The sequence below is a fragment of the Felis catus genome, chromosome D3 (genome assembly GCF_018350175.1).
Source record: "Felis catus isolate Fca126 chromosome D3, F.catus_Fca126_mat1.0, whole genome shotgun sequence".
Taxonomy (NCBI): domain Eukaryota; kingdom Metazoa; phylum Chordata; class Mammalia; order Carnivora; family Felidae; genus Felis; species Felis catus.
Genome location: NC_058379.1, coordinates 56,853,218 through 56,874,868, shown reverse-complemented (window position 1 = coordinate 56,874,868; position 21,651 = coordinate 56,853,218).

The window sequence follows — 21,651 nt, the reverse complement described above, 5'->3', positions numbered from 1 at the left end:
CACTCTACACACCCTCCTTGGGAAATTTGCCAAGTGTAAAGATTCACCCCTGGTGTGCCAGTGGGTCCCGTATCTGTGTCTTCTTCCTGGGACTCTCTCATTAGCCTGCAAGCTCCTCCAGCATGATAATTACTTTTTCACACCTGAGCCCTAAAAATCTTATAAAATGTCTGAAGACAGCAGAAAGGAATATGCGATAAAACATTTCTGCTCCAATGTCATTCTTTATCCTTTTCTAATGTTTTACTTTCCATTCTTTTTTTTTTCAATATATGAAATTTATTGTCAAATTGGTTTCCATACAACACCCCGTGCTCATCCCAAAAGGTGCCCTCCTCAATACCCATCACCCACTCCCCTCTCCCTTCCACCCCCCATCAACCCTCAGTTTGTTCTCAGTTTTTAAGAGTCTCTTATGCTTTGGCTCTCTCCCACTCTAACCTTTTTTTTTTTTCCCTTCCCCTCCCCCATGGGTTTCTGTTAAGTTTCTCAGGATCCACATAAGAGTGAAAACATATGATATCTGTCTTTCTCTGTATGGCTTATTTCACTTAGCATAACACTCTCCAGTTCCATCCACGTTGCTACAAAGGGTCATATTTCGTTCTTTCTCATTGCCCTGTAGTACTCCATTGTGTATATAAACCACAATTTCTTTATCCATTCATCAGTTGATGGACATTTAGGCTCTACTTTCCATTCTAACACCAAACACTAATTTACAGCAAAATATATATTGATTAATTTATTACTTGTGTCACAAACTTCATGAGGGTAGAAATTCTGTTTAATGATTTTACTATAACATCTGGAATAATACCTAGCACATAAGAGTTCAATCATCATTTGTTAAATAAACGAAAAACCAGAAAGCAATACTGTGTAAGAAAAAAGGTAGCTAAAGTTAAAGCATTTTAAGGTTGTTATGTTCAGGTACAGGATAAAGATAGGTGATTAATTTTAGACGTTTTAAGATTAAACATTATTGAAAATTTAAAGGTAACAATTAGTAAAGTAAAAACAGAATGTACAACTTAAAAACCAAAGTTGAAAGAAAGAATATCAATCAATTAAAAATAAAACAGGAGGGGCAACTGGGTGGCTGCCGGTTGAGCACCCAATTCTTGATTTTGGCTCAGGTCACGAACTCACGGTTCACGGGATCAAGCCCTGTGTCAGGGATTCTCTCTCTCTCCTCTCTCTGCCCTTACCTTGCATGCACGTGCTCTCTCTCAAAATAAACAATATATATATACACACACATATATACACACACATATATATACACCCATGATATACATACACACACACACACACACACACACACACACACACACACACACACATATAAATGAGCTATCAAGCCATGAAAAGGCATGAAGGAATCTTAAATGTATATTGCCAAGTGAAAGAAACCAATCACGTACCGTATGATCTCAACTATATAACATTCTAGAAAAAGCAAAACTATGGAGACAACAAAAGATCGATGGTTGCAGGGGTGGGGGTTGAGATAGGCAGATCAGAGAGGATTTTTAGGCAGTGAAAATACTGTCTATTGTACATCATGTCCTTATACATTGGTTCAAACCCATACAGTGTATACCACGAAAAGTGAACTCTTAGGGTGGTTATGATATGTCAGTGCAAGTTTATCCTTGGTGAAAACATGTACCACTATGGTGAGTAATGCTGATAACAGGGGAGCTATGAGCATGTGAAGGCAGGAGGCATATGGGAAATCTCTATACCTTCCCCTCAATTTTATTGTAAACCTAAAACTGATCTTAAAAAAAGTCTTAAAAAAAATGAAAGCGTGAAAGACACACAGAAAGGTGAAATAGCTTATACTGGACTAACCTTCCCACAAACAACAATTATAAACTCTGGCCAAAATGTAAAAACCACTATTGAAAAGCACTGGATAGGTTAAATAGGTTATCGGGATTAAGGACTGCACTTGTGATGAGCACCCCGTGTTGTATAGAAGTGTTGAATCACTATATTGTATACGTAACACTAATATTACACTGTATGTTAACTAACTGTAATTCAAATAAAAACATTAAAAAAAAATTAAAGCAATTAGAGAAGCACTGGATAGCAACCAAAAGACAAAAAAGAGAAGCCAATCCTTGAAATAGGAGAACTGAGATTTGCCTTTATATTGCTGCTTGCCTACGGGCAGATACAAGCCTGCATAGCGTAGAGTAGGTCAAACTAGAGGAAAGTCATTCACTGGCTCTTGGCAACAACTAATGAAGTCTGGGGCTAGTAGAGCAATTAGAAAGTGAGGAAGAAAATCCTAGATATGTTAATATATGTAAACTCCGCCACAATCCTTAGCTGAGCCCTGAACACACAACACAGGAGACTCCAGAGGTCTCCCAAAAGAGCAACAGCTAAAATGGATGAAAGAACTGAGCAAGGTATCAGGTGTACTGCCCAATGCAGGAGAAACAGAGTTTGGAATTTAAGTCCAGCCAGCCTGCTAGAACAAGAAAGAATCAATACTCTTTAGGAGAAAACAGAATTATACATCACAAAAACATTTAAAACATTCTGTATCCCAAGGAGGCTCCACACCATCAGCACAGAGCCCAACACAGGGCTCAATCTCACGAACCCAGAGATCATGACCTGAGCAGAAAGAGACAAGACGCTTAACCGACTGAGTCACCAAGGTGCCCCAAAACGTATTTCTTAAATAATCAGACTTAGAAGTAAAAAAATATTCTTTGATCCATGAGCTAAAAATGGATGTTGTGGTCGCAGACATGAAAACAACATTAATCTCATTGTACATCTCCATCAGAGCTCCTGGGTGACCAGGCGCATTGTCAATGAGCAGTAATATTTTGAAAGGTTTTTTTTCCTGAGCAGTAGGTCTCAGCAGTGGGCTTAAAATATTCAGTAAACCATGCTGTAAACAGATGTGCTGCCATCCAAGCTTTGTTGTTCCATTTCTAGAGCACAGGCAGATTCAGCATAATTCTTAACGGCCCTAGAATTTTCAGAATGGTCAACGAACACTGGTTTCAACTTAAAGTCACCGGCTGTGTTAGCCCCCAATAAGGTAGTCAGGCTGTGCTTTGAAGCTTTGAAACCAGGCACTGACTTCTCTCTAGCTATAAAATTCCTAGATGGCATTCTCATTCAATAGAAAGCTGTCTCATCTACACTGAAAATCGGTTGTTTGGTGTGGCCACCTTCATTAGCTTCGCTACATCTTCTGGATCAACTGCTGCAGCTTCTACACCAGTACCTGCTGCTTCACCTTGTACTTTTGTAGAGACGGCTTATTTCCTTAAACCTCATGAACCTCTGCCAGCCTCAAACTTTTCTTCTGCAGCTTCCTCACCTCTCTCAGCCTTCACAGAATTGAAGAGAGTTAGGGTCTTGCTCTGGATTAGGCTCTGACTTAAGGGAATATTGTGGCTGGCTTGACATAATATTCATACCACTAAAACTTCCTCTGTATCAGCAATAAGGGTGTTTGGCTTTCTTCTCATTCTCCACTGGAGTTGCACTTTTAATTTCCTTCAAGGACTCTGCCTTTGCATTCACAACTTGGCTGTTTGGTGGAATACACCTAGCTTTCAGCCTATCTCAGTTTTCAACATGTTTTCCTCACTAAGCTTAATCATTTCTAGCTTTTGATTTAAAGTAAGAGACAGGTGACGCTTCCTTTTACTGGAACACTGAGAGGCCACTGTAGGGTTAAAACTTCATTTCTTTTGTGTCTTGGTGAATAGGGAGGCCCGCAGAAAGGGAGAGAGGTGAAGCAGTCAGAACACACACAACATTTACCAACTAAGTTCACTGTCTTCCCTGAGTACAGTCTATGGCACCCCGGAACAATTATGATAGTAACATCAAAGCTCACTGATTCAAGGTCACCATAACAAACATAATAATATAACGAAAAAGTTTGAAATACTTTAAGAATTACCAAAATATGACCCAGAGACACAAAGTGAACAGATGCCATTGGAAAATGGTGCCAATACACTTGTTCAACACAGGGCTGCCACAGACCTTCAGTGTGTAAAACACAGCACCTGCAAAGTGCAATAAAATGAGGTATGCTTGTAAAGGATCAGTCAATTTAAAGATACATCAAAAAGCAAGTATCTGGGGTACGTGGATGGCTCAGTTGGTGAAGTGTCTGACTCCTGATCAGTTCATGATCTCACGTTTGTGGGATCGGGCCCCACACTGGGCTCTGCACTGACAACAAAGAGCCTGCTTAGGATTCTCCCCCCCACCCCACCCCACCCCCTCTCTCTGCCACTCCACTGCCCAGTCTCTCTCTAAAAAACAAACAAAAGGGGCGCCTGGGTGGCGCAGTCGGTTAAGCGTCCGACTTCAGCCAGGTCACGATCTCGCGGTCCGTGAGTTCGAGCCCCGCGTCGGGCTCTGGGCTGATGGCTCAGAGCCTGGAGCCTGTTTCCGATTCTGTGTCTCCCTCTCTCTCTGCCCCTCCCCTGTTCATGCTCTGTCTCTCTCTGTCCCAAAAATAAATAAACGTTGAAAAAAAAAATAAATAAAATAAAAAACAAACAAAAAAAGCAAGTATCCAATCTGATCCAATCTGAAGATCTGAGAAGAAAGAACAATCTTTTAATGAACAAAGCTTCAGTGAGTTATGGTACAATATCACAGAGTTTAGTATATATGAAATCAGAGTCGCAAAAGGAGATTATACAAAAATCCTATAGAAAATTATACAGAAAAGTATATGCAAAAATAACAGCTGAAAATGTACACAATTTGGAGAAAACATAAAATTTCAAATCTAAGTCCAGTGAACCCTAAGCAAGATAAATACAAGGAAAATCCCAACTACAGCACATCATATTCAAAGTGCTGAACACTAGGGGCACCTGGGTGGTTTCGTGGGTTCAAGCCCTGAGTCGGGCTCTGTACTGACAGCGCAGAGCCTGCCTGGGATTCTCTCTCTCCCTCTTTCCCTCTCTCTCTGCTTCTCCCTCACTCATGCTCTCTCTTTTTCTCTCAAAATAAGTGAATAAACTTAAAAAAAAAACCACCTTATAATAAAAAAAAAAAAAAGTGCTGAACACTAAAGATACAGAGAAAATCCTGAAAGCAGCCAGAGAAAAAGACATATTATACACAGAGGAAAAAATAACAGTTGACTTCTTATTACACAAAACAATTTTCAGGTAAAGAGAAGCAAAAACAACTCGTCTCTTGCAGACCTGCACTACATGCAATGATATAAAGGAAGTTCTTCAGGCAGAAGGGAAGTGACACCAGATCTGTAAGTATGAAGATGTAATATATGCAAAAATTAGAGCAAACAATAGAGGTGGGAGTAAGTGGAACTACATAGTTGCAAGGGACTTACATTTTACGGGAAATAGTACAACCTAGTACCCATTCATGGTATTTAAAACAAACAAAAAAAATCCCAGGAGACTGAAATGAAGAATAAACTTTGTTAACCTGATAAAGGATATCTGCCCCAAATCTACAGTAAACAAAACAGTTACTGGTAAAGTCCTGGAAGCATTCTCTTTAAAGTTAGTAAAAGGATAAAAATGTCTTCTATCACTTCTTCCTCTCAACGACATACTAGAAGTCATACCCAGAAGAGTAAAACAAGAATATGAAACAAAAGATTTAAGAATTGGAAAGCAGAAGAAAAAAACAGAGACAGAGAGAGAGAGAGAGAGAGAGAGAGAGAAATGATAGAGAAATCCAAGCAAACAAAGACATTTAGAACTAATGAGAACTTTGGCAAGCCTGCTGGATACAAGTTCAACATGCAAAATTCAATAAACTATTTTTGCTGATAATAACTAGAAAATTGCTTAGAAAGTCTCTTTAAAAAATAAAAATAGCATGCTCAAATATGGATGGTTTATTAAAGAACTAAATCCTTTCAATATTAATCTATACATTTAATACAGTTCCAATCAAAATCTCAATACAATTTTTTTTTTATATATAGAACTTTAAAAGCAGGGTAAAATCACATGGGAGAGCAAAGCCATGGAAGCAAATAAAAGTTTGAACAGGATGAGAGAACTCTACCATATATCAAGCTGCAGTAGTTAAGTCAGTGTGATACATGGGCAGAGACAGATTAAAGGACCATAGAAGAGAATGAAGAGTACAGAATCAGACCCAAATGATCATATAAACTTGATACACGACAGGTGTCACTATACACCGGTGTGAAAAAGATAGACTGTTTAATAAATGTTCATCCACGTGTAAAAATAAAACTCCCACCTCACATCATTAAAAAAAAACCCTAATTCTAGGTGAATTAAAGACTTAAGGATATACAGTTCTAAAATTTTTAAATAAAATATAAGCAAGTATCTTTGTATCTTTGGGTATGAAGAATTTCTTAAACAATCCCCAAAAGCACAAACCATAAAAGGAAAAAGTAATTTCTACTACATGAAAATTAATTTTTTAAATATAACCAAAGATATCATCATAGACAGTTAAATGATAAGCCAAAGACTAGGGGGGAAATATCCACAAGAGAAATTATAAGAAAAGATTAATATAAGAATGTATTAATAATTTCTCAAGGGCACCTGGGTGGCTCAGTCAGTTAAGAGTCCAACTCTTGGTTTAGGCTCAGATCATGATCTCACTAATTCAGGAGACAGAGCCCCATGTGGGCTCTCTGCTGACAGCATGGAGCCTGCTTGGGATTCATTCATTCATTCATATTCTCTCTCTCTCTCTCTCTCTCTCTCTCTCTCTCTCTCTCTCAAATAAATAAATAAATAAACAGGGGCACCTGGGTGGCTCAATTGCTTAAGCATCCAACTCTTGATCTCAGCTCGGGTCATGATCTCACAGTTCATGTGATCAAGCCCCACATTGGGCTCTGTGCTGATAGCGTGGAGCCTGCTTGGGATTCTCTCCCCCCACCCCCCGCCTCAAAATAAATACACTTAAAAAAATTTTTTTTTAATACATAAAAATAAATAAACTTAAAAAAAAACCCTTCAACTTAAAACAAGCAACAAGGTGGAATGAAAATTGCCATGGTAATGGGTAAATCACAGGCAAGGAACCATAAAAAGCCAATGAACATGAAAATACGCTCAACTTCAATAGTATTCAGAGAAATGAATGTGACCTCATCAAACTGGCAAAACACAAATGTTGATAAGGAATAAATGGGACACTCATACAATGTTGTTCCAAGTGTAATTTGGCACAGCCACTTTGGAGAGCAGTCCGGCATTATCCAGAATACCTGAAGAAAACACTACCCCATTATTCAGTAATTCCACTTCAGGTATATACCTGGGAGAAACTCTCTCTCACATACTTACAAGGAGACATGAATAAAGACTACAGCATGGTTTATAAGGGGGGGGGGGGGGGGAGGTAACAACCTAGATGTACAGCAAGAGGAAAATGAATAAACTGTGACAGAATAATATATAGCAATTAAAATTAAACTAGAACCATGTGCATCAATATTGGTAAACACTATTGAATAAAAAAAGCAATGTATGTATAGTATGTTCCATTTATACACAGTTTTAAAGCATATTAAAATAAAACATCCCATGGACACAAACATATATTGTAAAAACAGCATAACATGCAGGAATACAATATGCCAAATTCACATTATGGGTATTTCTGAGGAGGGGAGGAAGGGCTTCAATAATACTGGAACTTTTTTTATACAAAAGATCTAAACTGTGGCAGACTGCTAGTTTCTCACCAAATGCCAATTTTCTTCCTCCGTCTTATACATCAAACTGCTGTATTGATAACAGTGGCAATTTACCTCTCTTGGCCTGCCAGCAAGCTGAAGGTAGCCAACAAGATAAAATCAGCAATCACTGGGTGGGACTATGGGAAAGATACTGAAAGGATGAGGACTTCACGGGGACAGGGACCCTTTGCCCTTACTCCTTCATTTATTCTCCTGCCTGGAACAGGGACGTGAAGGATGGAGCCGCAACTGTGAGATGATGACCTCGAGAAAAAAAGAAAGCTACGAGGTAAGGACTGGAAAGCAGAAGTGAGATGTCCGGTCCTTGAACCAAACAACTGGCACAGCCAGAGAGGAAAAAAGTCCCTTTTAAAGCACCTTTTCCAGGGGGAAGAAAGGTTGCAGGGATCTTTTAAATGCAACCAAACCTACGGCTAGGCTAACTGACACAGAAGAAAACAGGGGGAAAGTGTGAAGATAAGGCAGATTGTGCTATTGTACTTTTCTGTTTTTAATTTTTTATTAAAAAAATCTTTTATCCCTCAGATCTGAAACAGAGATTCTCAAATGTTAACCACAGACAACTGCTGGCCCACAGACCAAGAAAAACTACAAAGGCAACACGTATACTTTATGAGGTGGCCAACCAGAGTGGATAAAGAATTCGACAGACACGGGCCAACCACACTTGGAGAGTGCAGACCGCTACTATGCTATTGCCACCAGCACTGCTACCGCCAGTTTGGATAACAAAACAATCCCACAGTCTCTTGGCTCGGGCTAGGGATGAGAAACACCAAAAACAATTTGCAGACTAAATGGAAATCTCTGTTGTCATTCCCTTTTCCCTATTTTTCCTTCTCCATGCATTCCCCAGAGCTGGTGCCACAGTTTTCTGCTTCCACAACTGGATCATCTGAGAAGCAAAAATATCACAGGACAACGGTACCTTCAGATAAAATTTAGCTGTCTCTTACAACTGCAAACAGGAAGGTTCTTTTCAGAACTACTTCATCCAAAACACTGTGTGACGTTACTAACTTAAGTGACCTTTTCAGATCTAAAAGTTTTTTAAATTTGCTCAACAGACCAGACGAAAACACAAGTTTGGAATGAAGGTAGATTTTAGATTTTGGTGCAAGATAATGGTCTGAAATATTTAGGTAACCACGTGAAAAAGAACAAAAGAAAACAACAACAAAGTCCTTGTGTACTTATTGGCCTGTTACAGAAAGACGATAATCTAAGTGGTCATGACTTACCACAAGTACCACACAATGCAAAACATACCCTTCATCTTCTTTCCTTACCTAGTCAGCAATTTGGTACATTCGTTTTTGCGTGGGTTTTTTTTTCCTAATTTGATTTCTCACTTATTTGATTTCTCTCTAATGCTACTTAAATTTGTTTCTTAGCTTATAACGTTAGTGGTTGTTCTGCATTCTCTGCTGCTGATTTTATTCAACTTTCTGGCCCCCTGCCTTGTGCTTCTGTGAATAGCTATTCCCCACCTCACTCCCTCAATGTGGTTTTCCCCCAGTCTCAGATGGCTTCTGCACTGACACTAGCTGAGATCCATACTAGGCCCTAGCATCCCAAGTGCCTTTTCTTGGAATTTTTTTCAGTCCTTTTGGGGCAGATAATAGGATTTGCTTCCTGATCTCAGAACCAAGAAACAAAACAAAACAAGACAACAACCTCTGAGATCAGTATGTTTACATTTAAGAATGTAGTAGAAAGTTAACAGGAAAATTACTGGAAAAAAAAATCCCTGAAAGAATCCTGCTATATTCACATCAGTAGCTCAAAACACTTCTGCATTATTTTTTTCAGTTCCACTGAATTCTCCCAATTCTGCTAAAACCTCTGAACACTAGGGTTCTCTTTGCTTCCTACTTAACACTCAACAGTTGCACATGTTTTTATCACTAATAAAAATGTAACTAAGATAGGTTTTTTTTGCAGATGACATTTCTCTACTTTAGCTTTAGAGAATTTAAGAATTAAGTTCACACATGACCAGGGTTTTTCAAACATACCTACTATGTTCCAGCCTGGATTTAGCTTCCTTAACTATAAATTCAAAAATAATTAAAATAGTTAAGATACATTTAAACATTATCAAAGAGCATATACTTTTTATTTAAAAATTTTTTAACTTTTATTCAGTTTTTAAAAAAAATTTTTTTTAACATTTATTTATTTTCGAGACAGAGAGAGACAGAGCATGAACAGGGGAGGAGCAGAGAGAGAGGGAGACACAGAATCTGAAACAGGCTCCGGGCTCTGAGCTGTCAGCACAGAGCCCGACGCGGGGCTCGAACTCACGGACCGTGAGATCATGACCTGAGCCGAAGTCGGACGCTTAACCGACCAAGCCACCCAGGCGCCCAACTTTTATTCAGTTTTAAGAGACAGAGAGAGACAGGGCGTGAACGGGGGAGGGGCAGAGAGAAAGGGAGACAGAATCTGAAGCAGGCTCCAGGATCCCAGCTGTCAGCTCAGAGCCCAACGCGGGGCTCAAACTCACGAATGGTGAGATCATGGGGCTCAAACTCACGAATGGTGAGATCACGACCTGAGCCGAAGTCAGACGCTTAACCAAATGAGCCACCCTGGCACCTCGAGAGCATATACTTTTTAATGAATATAAAATAATTTTACAGCTTTAATGAGAAGTCCTAACACCACTGCAGAGAACAGTTAAATTTAACTGTAACTTTCAGTTTTGCATTTTGCTGTGCTGTTAACTGTAGTACTGCCCTATATACATGAAGTGCTTGATTACCAAAAAAAGAACAGCAAAGTAGTCTTAAAGGAGAAGATGAAAGAGTTACCTGATACAGCAAAGTTTATGGTTTTATGATAAAGAACCTTAACCTGGAGGGAGAGTTATTTTAAAAAGAGCAAAGGAGGAGAGAGAAATAATAAAAATTAGGTATCGTTTTATTTCTCCACAGAAGAGTTTTTTCACAAAGACCAATCGTAACGTGTGGATTTGTTTGACTTTCGACTCTACAAACCAACTCAGACATTTTAAAGACCACTGGGGAAATCTGACTGGGTATAAGATGACATTAGGGAATTAATGTTAGTTTTATCAGGAATAACAACAGCAATAAGGCTAGATTTGAGAACATTCTCATTATTAAAGATCCATACTGAAGAATGTTACGGGTAAAATGACATGATGTCTTGAATTACTTTAAAATACTTGGGCTTGGGGGACAAGAGTAGCAGGGATTGAGAAGTAAAGCACATGTGGCAAATCTTAACCTTAGTTGAATATGGAAGATGGATACAGGTTTAAGGAGATTCATTTTACTATTTCTTTTATATATTTAGAATTTTTTGAAATACAAAAAAAAAATAACTTTTAAGCTTGTTCTAGATAGCTCAAAGCTAAGTTAGAATTACGAATGGATTTAACATTCCACTGTGGCAGGCCAAATACTGCAAACATTAGCATTTTGTGAACAAAATCAAGGCATGAATACACTCATTCACTTAACTTCAATTTAATAATGCACACTTACTATATGCCACACATTTTATTAGACCCTGGGAGAGCAAAGAGTTAGACAATGTCACTGTCCTTAGGGAGGACACAGTCACCATGAATACCTGTGATAAAGGATTCCAGGTGGTCAGAAAGAAGGCACAGAGAATAGCAGCCACAGACAAAAGACTGAGCGGAAAACTGTCAGACTGCCTGCGATGTGCCATGTACATTACATCCATGTATCCCTGCTATTCTCAAATAGAAGAGAGTTCTATACTAATAGAACTCATTAGTTCTGTCTGTCTTCATACAAGACTCCACCTCAGCATAAAAGAATCTATGGGTAGAGGGTTCCTCTATAGATGACTGTGCATGAGAAAATTTCAGACTAACAACAAACCTTTCAAGTGGGTTTATCTTCATGTTTCAGCTGAGGAAGCTCAAGAGTCATGTTTTAGGAGTAAGCAGAACATCCACATTTAGAGAACCGGAAGGTCTAAGAGGGGTCAAAGAAGAATCTGGAGAGTGACACATAAAACCAAAAAAGAACCAAGTTCTCAGAAAGGAGTTCTCCACAAGACGAAATGCTACAGAGGAAGGTTAAGTGACACTGGAAGCTGTTTTTGTCAATATTTAGCAAGCTGCAGGGAGTTTGGTGATTTAAACATGACACTAAAAAACACCAGAGGGTCTCCTAAACTGTGCTAAGTAAAAGAAATGAAACACTACTCAAACCTTACTACTAATCCCATTAGCCATATGTAGTGGAAGGCTACGGATAAAAAAAAAAAAAAAATCTACAGTTCCTAAAGCTAGAAAGCCTACTCCTTCCTTTAATGGGGGTAGAGAAGTTAAAGAAGGAGAATGAAAGCACAGCAAAGGCTACTGCACTTACTGAGAGCTAAGCACTCTCAGAGGCACTATGTTACATAAGCCTCCCACTGAGCAGTGAGCTAGGTACTGTTATGCTCTTCACCTTACAGATAAGAAAACAGACACTTTAAAAGGTTGGGTAATTTGGCCAAAGTCACACAGAATTTCTAACGACCGGAATTCAAAATCAGCCAAGTCCCAGTAATCATGATAAAACCCATAAATCTGTAGCCTTTATCATCTACCTCCAGAGTTTACAGAAATGGAATCATAATAGAATACAGTCTTTTGCTACCTTTTTACTCCAACACGTTTTTACGATTTGTCCACATTGCTGTATTAATAGCTGACTAACTTTTCTTTGGTGCCATAGAGCAGAGGATTGGCAAATTGCTATTTTTATAAACAAAATTTTATGCGAACACAACCACACCCATTCTATTTCTTTATGAATGGTTTATGGATGCTTTTGCACTATAACACCAAAGCTGAGGAAATGCAACAAAGACTGTATGGCCTGCAAAGCCTAAAATATTTACTATCTGGAGCTTTACAGACAGTTTGTTGACTTCTGCCACAGAGCACTGCAGTGGCATACCTGATATTGTCCAAGTTTTATATTCGATATAGTTTTCCTGTGCATTTCCTGGTTGACAAATATTTAATGCCTAACATTTTTCTTCTACGAAATGGCTTTTCTTTTCTATTGTCTATTTACCTTTCTCATTGTCATATATGTGTGTGGATATATATACATACATGTGTATATCACTGTGATAAAAATTTGTCAATTGTATTAGAAATCTCTTCAAAAAATATCTTCTACTTCCGTACTTGTGACTAGTCTCTACACTCTGTTGTAAAGAAGAAATAAAAGATCGTAATTTTAATACAGCCACATTTATTAACCTTTTCCTGCAACTGTTTTGCTTTTAGCATCTTCTTAAGAAAGTCTGAGGTCATAAAATTCTCTAATATTTTATTCTGAAAGCTTACGTTTATCATTTCACAATTACATTTTTAATCCATCTGGAATTAGTTTTTTTTAATATGGTGTGAGGTTGAAATCTTTTTTTCCCCCAATGTGGATAAATAATACCAACACCACTTACAGAGTATTCCATTTCCTTATTTGATTTGTAACACTAACTCCGTTATGTATCAGATTTCCAAGTATGTACAGTTCTGTATTTCACCTCAATTTTCCTCCATTCCCCAGTGTCTATCCTTGCCCTATTACTACATGATCTCAATTACTATAGTTTCACAGTAGTCTTAAAATCTAGCAAGACAAGTGGTCTTCAGGAAATATCTTGGCTATTCCTGGTAGTTTGCTTTTCCAAATAAATTTTAGAATTAATTTGTCAAGTCCCACAAAAACAAATAAAGCCATACCCTGCAGGGTTTTTATTGAAATAGCAATGAATTTATGCATTAATGACAGATTAATTGATATGTTTACAACACATAGTTTTTCTCCCTATGAACATAGCTGGCCCCCAAATTTATTTAGGTCTTCTAATGTAACTTTTATAACTTTCTATATAACTTGTCATATTTATATGACAATATGTTATATTTATTCCTAGGTAGCTTTTTTTTTTTTTTTTAACTGCGGTCAAGTATCCCTTTTTTTTTTTATTGTGGCTTGGATTTTTGTTTTTGTTTTTTTGCTCCATTCAAGCAGTAGGATCTCCAAGTCCAAACCCAATGAGAGTGGACTTGCAGTTACCATTTCTCAAGGAAGACTCCCCTCTCCGATGAAAGACAGGCTGAGACAAGTAACCCTCCTTCCCCTACTCCTACTTGCCCCGCCCCTCACTGTGGGACAAGTGTCTAATTTTTTTTCCAAGTTACCCACCAACACCTTTCATGGAGTTTCAGCTTTATACACAGACTGCGCATCTTCTCATCTTGCTTGATCCCTACACTCTACCTAGTACCCCATTGTCACCCTGCAAAATTCAGAGCTCTAGGCTTCCAGGGATCAACAGATACCAGAAGCCCCAGCATAGCAGCCAGTGTCAACATTAGTCTACTTCTCTGGATTCAAGATTTCTTGTTTTTGACCACTGAGGCGTTTCCTTACCTGTTTGTCAGCTCAACTATGCATTTTAAAAACTATTTTGAATATCTGGTCCAGTATTTTTAATCTTATACACAGGGAAACTTTTTAAAAAAAAATCTGTAGTCTGCCACATTTCCAGAAACTGAAGCCTCTAAATATTTGAATAGTCTGCTACCTGAGTATTTTTCCCTAAAAGAAATGTATCTCTACTTCTAAAAGCCAAAGGAAAAATAATTCATTCAATTAACAAATACCTGCCAAACACTGTTCTACGCACTTGGCTTATATCAGTAAACTAAACAAAGATTAATGCATTCAAAAACTCTATGTGGAAGGAGAGGTGCACAGACAGCAAACAAAAAAACATAAGTAAAACTGACCTGTATCACAGAAGGCAGTAAGAGCAATGGTAAGAAAGAAGAAATTGGTCAGGTAGAAGGATCAAAGGTAAGGCACCTAGTATTTCCACACAAGATTTTACCAATTATTTTTTTAAACAAAATCATAAGAAACTATGAGTTTTCTTCTCTTGATGTGAAGTAGGATGGCAAGCAATCTATAGACCTGTTAATATTATATGACTCCACACACCTCAATGAAATAGGAACACATTTTAATATCAGTAATTGGAGATGATGCTCAAAAAGTTATGACATTACCTATTCAAAAACTAAAACTCAAATAAATGGAATTTAAAAATAAATTTATGACGGTGCCTGCCTAGCTGAGTCAGAAGAACATACGACTTTTTTTTTTTTTTTTTAAGTAGGCTTCATGCCCAGTGGAGGGCTTGAACTCACAACCCTGAGACCAAGAGTCGCATGCTCTACCAGGTGCCCCAAGTATGCGACTCGTGATCTCAGGGTGGTGGGTTCGAGCCCCACAATGGGTGTAGAGATTACTTGAACTTTTAAAAAAATGTTAGAAAAATAAAAATAAACTTATGATTGGGATCAAAGTAGGCACTTAAATATTTACTGAAAAAATGGTTAAATGTGCACTATCTTTTATATTTCTAAAGATATTTAGAATTTAATTATCACTATTAGGCAGTTCTTACGAATGCTGAACCTAATCTAGAAGGCAATTAGTCCCATTATATTTCATTCTATCTTTTATGGAGCTCTACTACCCTATTTATAACTACTTAAAACAGGATTTTCTCTTTTCATAAGAAGAATCATGTATGAAGTTGAGTTATTAAATCATGCCTTAAAATATTTAGCTCCAAATCCAAGACCGTACTTTTAAGTCCTATAATTATTGTCATTGCTTTTCTCTGTATTACTCAATTTTTCCTTCCGTGTCTTATAGACAATAAAGCTAGAGCTTATATTACAAACACTGTGTCATAATTATATACAACAATCTTTTTTAATGATGCAGGTAATAAATAATGTAATAATGTAATGAATGAATGTTCCAGCACAGCCACTTTATGTTGTATGGCAAAGAAGACTCCCTAAGGACAGAACCTATAAAACTTAAAGACAAGATTTACATGCAACAGCAGAAGCTTTATAGGAAACTTGTGACCTTTTTTCAAGACAAAAAATTAGAAATGGTTCCATGTAGGGGCGCCTGGGTGGCGCAGTCGGTTAAGCGTCCGACTTCAGCCAGGTCACGATCTCGCGGTCCGTGAGCTCGAGCCCCGCGTCAGGCTCTGGGCTGGTGGCTCAGAGCCTGGAGCCTGTTTCCGATTCTGTGTCTCCCTCTCTCTCTGCCCCTCCCCCGTTCATGCTCTGTCTCTCTCTGTCCCAAAAAAAAAAACACAAAAAAACAAAAAAAAAACGTTGAAAAAAAAAAAGAAATGGTTCCATGTAACAAACAGACTGTCTTGAGAATGCTGCCGGAGACAGACAATATTAACATACTAAACTCAGCTAGAGGTAAGAATGCTTCAGCACCGTCCAACCTCCTGTCCTCTGCTAGCTACTTTCTACTCCGTTTTCCAGACAGTGAGAATTCTTCCTCTATTTGGCAACTAGAATTAGACTTCCTCTAGCTCCTTACTTTCATCTTGGTTATGTACTGGGCCTTGACTATATTTTATTTTACATATTCTCAGACATGAAAGACAGAAAATTGTCTAAAAAACCTGAGTTAGATTATGTCTGATGACATAAATACTTCTACAAGGTTGCTGCAAATTTCAGTTAAATTTTCTTACAAAGCTGGAAAAGTAAACCTCTGAAACAAAATTAAGTCTCTGGTTGCAATTAAATCTTTTTATTTATTTGAGAGAGAGAATGAGAGAGAGAGAATGAGAGAGAGAGAGAATGAGAGAGAGAGAGAGAGAGAGAGAGAGCGAGTGCGCGCGCGAGAGAGTGGGGGAGGAGCAGAGAGAGAGGGAGAAAGAGAATCCCAAGAAGGCTTTTTTTTTTTTTTTTTGGCTGCGGAGCCTGAAGCAGGGCTCAATCTCACAAACCTTGAGCTCATGATCTAAGTCAAGTTCAAGAGTCAGAGGCTTACCTGGGAGCCTGGGTGGCTCAGTCCGTTAAGCGCCTGACTTCAGCTCAGGTCATGATCTCACAGCTCATGAGTTTGAACCCTGCGTTGGGCTCTGTGCTGACGGCTCAGAGCCTGAAGCCTGCTTTGGATTCTGTGTCTCCGTCTCTCTCTGCCCTTCCCTTGCTTGCGCTCTGTCTCTCTCTCCAAAATAAATAAACATTAAAACATTAAAAAAAAAAGTCAAAGGCTTACCCAATTGAGCCACCCAGGCGCCTTGCAATTACATCTTTTCATTTATCTTTTTTAACTGTGTTTGTTCTTGTTTGTTTTTGAGACAGCACAAGCGGGGGAGGGGCTGAGAGGGAGGGTAATAGGGAATCTCCAGCAGGCTCAGCGCTGGCTAGCAGCAGGACTAGACCTCATGAACCATGAGATCATGTCCTGAGCTGAAATCAAGAGTTGGATGCTAAACTGACCGAGTCATCCAGGCACCCCAATTAAATCTTTTTATGAAAACAAACCAATGATAACACACTTAAAGGAAAATGGCCTCGATAACATATTAATACAAGTATTCTGATGCCTGCTATGATATAAAGAGCCATGAAAGAAGTCACTGACAGCTACGCTATGGTAGACTGCAAAATCTGCACAGCACGTTCACCTGCCTCACTCTCTCACAGTATTCTCACGCTGGAGGCATAAAACCCGTGGTCAATTCAGCAGCAAGGCCAAGGAAATGAGAAAGGAAAAGCAGGGCCCCAGGGACCTCCTCCTCCCTAACCTCCAATACATATGTACCTTTATGTGTTTTATACACTGGAGCTTGGTAGAAGATATCTGAAAATGTACTCCTGCCACTAAAAAGATTCAAAACCATCCACCTGTCGCAGCAGGAACCAACGCCAGGGTCCTCAACATCCTTTTAAGGAGGCTGCAAGGTCGAAACTATTTGTAAACCAAGTTATTATTTGTCTGTTTCCTCTTGTTCTGTCGTGAGTAGTTGAGTTCCAGAGGATACACATGTGATATCACAACAGAAGGAACGCAAAAGAAGATGCAAGAATCTAGCTAAGAGAAGCCAGACATCAATGAGATTTACGCAAATATAAAACAAGGACACATTCCTCACTAATTTTGTTTTGAAAGCAGTTATTTTCATAAAAATGTATTTATGTTAACAGGTAATGGGCTTATTATTTTAAATAAATTAATGTTTTTTGAAGTGTCTAGGTTTTTATCTTTAATATCATAAATATTAATAGACATAACCCACAAAACAAAATTTTGTTTTGAGGTCTTCAATACAACAAAATTCATAGTAAAAAAAATCCATACCTACATTTGCTCCACAAACATTTGTTAAATACCAGCTTTATGCTAGGTTCTAGGTGCTGAGGACACAGCAATCAACAGGACAGACCAGGTTCCTGCTCTCATTGAATGTAATGATGTGTTGGAATATAGACAATAAGCAAAAATAAACAAAAAGTGTTTGTTTATCAGCTAATAAGGAATGCTCTATAAATAAAGAGGAAGGAGCGTGTTGGTAGGTGACTAGGCAGGTCCTTTACACTGGGTGATCAGGAGAGGCTTCTTTGAGACAGCGTCATGGAGGAGGAGGAGACTGGAAAGAAGGGTCAGCAGCCAGCCAGAACAGCATCTCAAGCAGAGCCTTTGGGATTCTGCCCACCATACCCCGACCACACTTCAGTTCTGCTCTGCACCTTCTTCAGGTGCCCTGCCCTTCAGTCACATCCAACAACTCCTAGTTCCCCAAATAAGCCCTGCTGCCTCTCGCTTCCATGTCTCCACACGTGCTGTTCCCACTGTTTCATATGGCCTCTGCTTGTCCTCACTTGTTAAACTCACACAAGATTCGGGCCAAAGGTCCATGAAGGCAGAGCTCTCACATTCCCTGGACCTACGGCTGTGCCTGCTGACGCACTGCTGGGACTCAAAAGAATGGGGTCTCACCTCCGCAGACTTCCCCCTCTGTACCACCTGTACTGATGTCATCAGCTGTATTTTTGCATGCCAAGTCCACCCATTTGATGGTGAGTCCTTGAAGGCACTTCTGAATGCAGCATCGAGCACAGTGCCTGATTCATAGTGGTAGGTGCTTAATAACTATCAAACCATGACTAAGTCACTGAATCACAGTTGTTATTCTAACTACAGCTATTTTTATGTCTAATCTCTTAAAAGTGGGAATTATGGCTTATCTATCACCCACTCAGTCCACCACTGTGCCTTTTACATCACACATATTCCATAAATGTTTGTCACATTAACATTACTGAATGTCATCTCTAAAGTACTTAATAAATTCGAAAGCCTTTTTGCAAAGGGCAACATTCTCAAACAGGAATACGTCCTGTTTGGTTTACCCTAATGGTGTAGGAGGTGGCCAGTATCCACATCATAGGTCTCAGCTTGCAGAGAAGCAAATCCTCATTAGACAGATACTGGACTGTTGTAAAAGTCAGTTGAAAACTGAAGGTTAAGTAAAGTGGATTTAGTGTTCTAGGGGGCAACTTCACACAGAAAGCAAAACAGTAAAATTATTTCACTTAGAAGCGTGTCTATTCTTACTGTTTGTTGCTCATCAGCTGAACTGATTTGTTATGTGGAGGCAGAACTACCACATGGTAGCTATTTACATTACCAATCCCTTAACCTTACCATGTTCTTAATTCTCACATGCTATGAACAAGCTTGTTTCCTCATAAACTCTTCTAAAAGTTCTCTTCAGTTGGCTATCTACTGTATTCATCTGAGCCTACAATGCTAGAAGACCAGGTCTTATTTTCATTTTATTGTCTGTGAGTTAAAACATAAAATGAAAATGATTTACTCCAAAAGACCCTGTGAGTTAAAGTTTAAGCTGTATTATTTAAACTTGTATTTAGAACATTAGAATGTGTCACTTTCTCTGAACTGTTTATGGAGTCAAGGACAACACCAGATAACTCTTCCTCGGGAGAATATAAGCCTTAATAAATATCTAAGTATCTAAATAAATGGTATTTAGCAAAAACAAAAACAAAACAAAAACCACACACAAAAACCAAAATACATCACACAAAATCTTGTCAGCTAATAACATACAAAAATACACCCCAAAAGTAGCTATCACAGGGTCAATATTCACATTTTAAAGTGATTTAACCATGAATCATGCGTAAATAGCTGGTTGCTTCCATTTATTTCTATCAGCAGCCACAATTAACATGATCCTGCAAAAGCAAAACAGAAACTGTGATTAATGGCTAAAACTATAGTGACAAAGGATGTACACAGCAGATTTTCCACAACAAACACATGCTGCCTATTCTTCCGTGTGTCCTATGAGCAACAGGACTTCGGCCACACTGACACGAGCACCACTCTCAGTTATAAAGAGTTTGTTAATCTACATTGTAGATTATAAAGCCCCTTTGCTTCTTTTCACTCCCCTTCCTGTGGGTCCTTTCAAGGCCCATTAGAGCTCTCAAAGAATTTATAAGAAAACAAAGAAATTTAAATCTAAGCCAACAAATTCTGCACCAGGGCAAAATAGATTTTAAAAACAAAAATCCTTGTCGGATGGAGAATTAGCAAACAGTTCCAGATAAAATTCTTTGGGATTTATTTCAATTCTTGTCATTATTTTTATGACCACTGAGAATAACTAATAATAATTTTAAAGTGGCTTTTGTTTTGTTTTGAAAGAGAGAAAGAAAGAGACAGAGTGGGAGAGGCACAGAGAATCCCAAGCAGGCTACACACTGTCAGTGCAGAACCCGATGTGGGGCTCAAACTCACAAACCATGAGATCATGACCTGAGCTGAAACCAAGAGTCAGACGCTTAACCGACTGAGCCATGCAGGCACCTCAGCACTAAATGAATTCTCAGAGTTCCTTGCAGTGCGTTTCATGGACCCATGACCTATGCCATCACACAGGCACCAAAAGGGCCCTGGCACTGGGTTTAATGCTCTGCCATCACTGTCTTGAAGTACTGAACAGTTTTTTAGTGAGGGCCCCACATTTTCATTTTGCACTGGACTTACATTATATAGTTGCTCTATTCCCTGAAATTCTAACACTCTATTATTCTGTAAAAGTACACCTCCAAAAAACAGAACTGAGGTGACCAATGTTCCATTTGTTTCAGAATAATGACTTTTAGAACTATATTCTATGTCTCTGAAAAACAACAATTGTACATGGAAGACAATTCAAATCCTAGGAGCTAATTTCACTTTTAAACATAAAAAATACTAAATATTATTTGGGATATAATTATTATAACATATGTCATTCAAAGCCAAGAATCTAAAGGAATTAATACTAAGCACAGAGCTCATCATAATCAGTATAAAAAAAATAATTCTCTTTGTCTCCTAGTTACTGCTTTCTCCAAAATGCTTCTGATAATCTGTCTTTCCTACCCTCCACTTTTGAAAATACAGTTGACTCTTGAACAGCATGGGAATTAGAGGTACCATCCCCCGCACAGTCAAAAATCAGCATATAACTTGATTCCGCAAACACTTAACTATGGACCAATAACAGAAACAGTCTATTAACACATATTTTGTACATGTATTATATATTGTATTCTTACAACAATGTAAGCTAGAAAAAAGAAAATGTTAAAATCTTAAGGAAAACACATTTACAGTACTGTGTTTTTTGAAGAAAATTCACACATAAGTGGACCCCCACAGTTCAAATCCATTGTTCAAGGGCCAACTATAATTCTCCTACTGGAAAACTTTTAGGGGGGACAGTCCCAATAGTATTATGATATCAAGACAGTAAAGAATTAAAATTAAAATGTAGGTGGCTTTTGGGATGAGCACTGGGTGTTGTATGGAAACCAATTTGACAATAAATTTCATATATTGAAAAAAAAATAATAAAATAAAATAAAATAAAATGTAGGTGGCTATAGGGGCAGCAAGGGGGGCTCAGGTGATTGAGCATCTGACTCTTGGTTTCAGCTCAGGTCTTTTTTTTTTTAATTTATTTTTGACAGAGAG